The sequence below is a fragment of the Octodon degus genome, unplaced genomic scaffold (genome assembly GCF_000260255.1).
Source record: "Octodon degus isolate 3935 unplaced genomic scaffold, OctDeg1.0 scaffold00146, whole genome shotgun sequence".
Classification (NCBI taxonomy): domain Eukaryota; kingdom Metazoa; phylum Chordata; class Mammalia; order Rodentia; family Octodontidae; genus Octodon; species Octodon degus.
Window position 1 is genome coordinate 4,739,386 of NW_004524722.1, and position 5,141 is coordinate 4,744,526.

Consider the following 5,141-nt stretch of genomic DNA (forward strand, 5'->3'; position numbering starts at 1 on the left):
CATCGCTTTGGGAAACAACTGCCTCCAATAGCGCATGTCCTCATGGCTGACGTCTACCTGCTTCTCCCCCCGGTGCTGAACCCTGTGGTCTACAGTGTCAGGACCAAGCAGATTCGCGTAGGGATTCTGCGCACGTTCCGGCTTGCCAGGAAGTTTTAAGGAACTTGCTTATTCTCCCACTGAAAACAAACCTGAAACAGAAGGTACTCTGCCTTGGGCATGATGAGCCTGAAGGTACACTACCCAGATCCTACCTCCCAGAAGAAGTGCTAGCCACTGGGAGTGCTTCTTCCAGTAGAACACTTTGAATTCCTAATAACTTCAGGGATTGCTTCACCTGGGGCAACATGCTTTTTCCAAAGCCATCATCCATTAAAGGACAATGGGTGACAAGGCCATAGGAGCTTCATGCTCTCAGCCCAGTGAAGAAAACTTGAGCTGGAAAATTTTAGTTTCTGAATTTCCTGTGAGGTTGGACAAGTCTATCCTCAGACCTGATTTGCGGTTCTAGTTCTCCTCTGGCCAATCTTATCTAATTTCATACTTCTTCTTTGCAACGATTCTCTATTTTAAATATAATGTGCAGTGAACTTCACCTTTGAGTGTATCTCTCAGAGATCTCTGTAGTGAGATGTTCCCCAGCAATCCCATGACATAGAGGGAGGGCAAAAGAAACATCTTTAAGGATGCCCTATTGTTGTCTGCTGGGATTGGACATGAATTCAAGAGGACATGCCCTTGCTGTTTAGCTTTCTAAGTCTCTATCAAGTCATTCCAGTATATGAGGCTAGAAGAATGGAAATGGCTCTAATGTTTTGAAGAAAATATTTGTGATTTGTGTGCTTAATATTTTTATTCTGTATGTACTCTTCTAGTAGTGTGTTAGACGCTCAGAAAAGTTTAAAACTTTAAAGTAAAGCCTAGTTGTTTAAAAAATATTTTTAGAATATTTAAAGGAATACTAGGCTACCATGTTATTCAGCCTCCACCCAGAAGCAAAATTCATGCAGCAATTTCTACAGGGTTTATTAATAGCTGCCTAAACCCTTATTAGTTTTGTCAGGAAGTTAACTTAAAGAAAATGTAAAAGAAACTTTAAGTGTATACTAGAGTTTGGGGGGCATGTTTTATAAAGAAGGAAATTTGGAAGAAGGGGGAGGTCCTCCCCAAGCCAGATACAGACTGCATTGGAGAATCTCACCTGTCAGGACACTGGATGAAAATGAGTGCATTCAGACAGGAAAGATACAGCCCTATGAGGAACGTGTGGGCTAATGCTGGCAACTAAAATCCTCTTTTAGAGCTAAGAAGCAAGAAACAGTCCTCTACGATGCAAGTGTGTTGAATTTGGCAGAGAAGGAAAAATCAAGAGTGAAAAAAAATGGACATTTTTTGAAGTACAGATGGACAGGAAATCATGGCTTCAACTAATAACACTGGAAATACCAACTTCAGATTACAGACAGACCATGGCTGGGAAATCACCCAGTATAATAACTGCAAGATTCAAGAAGAGTTTTGCTAGGGGGACTGCTGCAATTTGGTGGGCTGAATGTCACTTAATATATCCCACACTTGCTTCTGCTCTCTGCATGGTAAAAACAAGAAAATTCAAACCACGTACTTAGGAGCATCTACTATAAGTGGCCTTGTAGCATCCTCTACTGGTCAAGATAAATATCATGCTACTTCTAGAGGTAGAAAATGATCATTTTGTCTGGTTCCATTCTCCCAAAGGAGACAATAAGGACCCTGTTTGAACCTGGGGGAAAACCAATGCATAACAGCTACCTTTGGTAGAATAAACATTGATAAAGTGATGACCTTAGTTTTATATTTGAATACAGGCACTCACAAGTTTATTTTGTTTTATTGTTTGTACCAGGAATTGAACTTGGGACCTTGTGCTTGCCAGGTTGGCTGGATAAAAAACTATGTAGAATTTGCTTTTGTGGATGATCAAGGAATATATCTGATATCATTATGTGGTTCTCTCAGAATCAGTTACTGGATAAAGTATTACCCCTGCACCTTCAGGTTGCCTTCCTCATACTACAAAATGTGCGTCTGAGAGTGTTTAGGGTCTTTTTGTTCAGTTAAACTGCACAATATTTTTTTACCCCTACCTCAATCCTTGATTTTCTTTCATTACTATAATTTTATGTGAAGCTTTGTTACAGGGTACTGTCATTCCAACACTTTAAGAGCTATCTTACTTCACATAGCTGTGATCATTTTTTGGTATTTGTATTTCTACATTAAGATGTATGTGAAATATTTAATTTCCACAAAATCTTAACTTTAATTTATGAGACAGTTTGGAGTGAATGACCATATTAAAATAAATATTTTAATTGACATTGTAGATTATTTATTTTTTTTTCATAGACTAGAACTGCTTTTATTGTGGCCCACAGGTGTTGGTATGTTATACTGACATTTATTGTTTCAATTTAGGAAGTAGATTATTTATTTATTTATTTATTTTGTATTTAGGACAGGGTGTACAGGGTCTCACTGTGTAGATCAGATCTTAGTGATCCTCCTGTTTTCAGCCTCCCAAGTGCTGGGATTAGAAGTGCGTGCCACCACGCCCTGTCTCAATCACCCTCTCAATGTGCCCTGGGGGTGGGGCCAGCACAGCAGGCCAGTTGATCAAACTCCCACCTCTGTGTCTGCCTAAGCAGGTGCTTTAATCCACTATGCTATTTGGCTGCCCCTAGGATCTCTTGATTGAATTAAATAATCTTAAACTTCTTACAAACTTCGTTGAAATTTTCTGTGTAGAAATCTTGCAAATGATTCATTAATTTCTTATTCTATACTGTTTATACCTGTATACATTTATACTTTAAAATTTAGTTTCTATATATTGTTGTTCTGTTTTGGTGAGAAATATATGTATTTTGCCTGAAGCATTAACTTGTTGGATCTTACGACTTGTCTTTAGAGTATTTCACATTTGTTAGTATGTCACAAATGTTATCTGTGATAAGAAGAAAGTTTTATTTCCTTCTAATCTTTCTGTTTTCTCTCACCCAGTTCTATCAACCACATCTCTAGAAAAATTTCTTTTACAGTCTCTGGGAATATTGATTAATATTTTTAACTAAGATTGATATTTATTATAGTTCTAAAAATAAATCAAGAAAACTATCTGCTATATCCAACTTAATGGATTATAAAATGGAATTTAGTCAAATATGTTTCTTATATATCTAGATTATAATTTTCAATTGTAAATTATTGGTATGATGTAAACTATTATTTTCTCTTTTTTTTGAATGCAGTGAACATTTTTCTGTGAATTTTGCATGTAAAATGTATTTGATGTCCATGTTAAGCTCAAAAGAGGAATAGAATGCTTGTATATTTGTGTGTACATATCAGTAGACTAGATTTGTTAACTTTTTTTTGGTTTTGATTTTGTATTCAACTTTATGGGGTCATAATGGTCTTATTTTCTTTGATATTCTCTTCCCAGTTTGGAATACATATTATGATTGACTCAGAAAACTTTCTATGAAACCCTCTCTTTTTTATATTCTCTAGAAATACATGTACAGGTTTTCTGTCATTCTTGTTAAATGCTTCAGATGATTCTTAAAGAATACAATCATTTTTATGAATAGTATCTTTATGTGGGGCTTCGGTCTTCACAATTTTTAAATACAAGTATTAAGAAAGACATAAATTCTTGATGATTTATAATACTCTGATTTAAGATAAATGCTTCTGGTTTTCTCTGTCTTAAATATCAATCTGCCTTATTTTCTTAAACTCAACCATATGTTTAAAAGTTTGAATACAACTTCAATGCCAATTATTTGCTATTCTATGATTCTTTCTGTTTGTTTTTATCTTTTTACTTAGTATTTAATTTTAACTTTTAACAAAAGTTTATGAGACTAAAGGCTAGCTGTTGCACAAGTAAAGTACCTTAGAAAAGAAGGTAGGATTTCTATGCACTGCTACATTAAGCCTTGTGCTTCCGTGATGTAAAAGTTTCTCCAACAAGGTGGATTCCTACAGGTAATGGGTTAGGACATGATCTGATTTAGGATACAAAATTCAAAATTTTGATACAGAATAAGCAGTTTGTACTAACTCCATGTTAAGCCATGCCACTCTCTGCTGTCAAGCCACATTTTATTTACTCTGCACATGGACTTAAAGACCCAGGCGTGAACTTGTGTGTCTATGAATGCACCACATTGTAAAAATGAGGCTCCCTAAATCTCTCACTCATTTACACATCAATACTGTTGCATTTCTCTAAACTGCTTAAATAATATGAACTAATAATAAAATATTCTTAAGTCTGGATGACATTAAAATAGAAAAGAAATGTCACACTCTCTGTGGTCATTTTCTTTAAGAGAAAAAAATCCTCACTGTAAAATGTGGCATTTCCCCCACCAGCCAGGCCTAGAAAAGTTTTGACTAAAATATGCTAATGTGATTTAGGAATTATATGGCAAATATCTGTGAAATTGATGATTTGAAATAAGATTTTGTATAATGATGGTGTTGGAAATCTAGTAGTATGGAAACAGTAATCCATGTCTGAGAATAAAGAATGAACAGTTATTTTTAAACTATTTTAATAGCCAGGCAGAGTTGAGCATAGTCTGTAAAATATCATCAGACTGGTTGTTAGTGGTTTTTCTTTCTCCGGATTATCTCATCATTTCAGGAGAAGTATGTATCTTTTATGACTAATAAGATACAAAATACTCCAAATTCCCCCAAACACAACCTATTCAATAGAATACACACTTCAGAATGTCAACATAATAAATTATTCCTAAACATGATGCACACTGGAATCAAATTTATGATTAAAGACTATCAGAGGCTCATGAGTTTGGATTCAGAGAAACTGTCCTTCATATTATTTTACTGAGTATCTGTAAATAGTACATGCCTGCTTAAGATAACTGTTAGTGTTTTGGAAGGATGTTTCAGTTCAGGATAACAAATATGGAGTATTGGAATTGACAGCTTGGGGGAATAAGTACTGATAGTAAATTGCTAGCAACCTGTCACTGAAGGAACAGGGTTCAATTTTGATTATCTCTTACTGAGTATTTACTGAAGCCTCAATGTTGAACATATAGTAACTAATTGAATATATATAG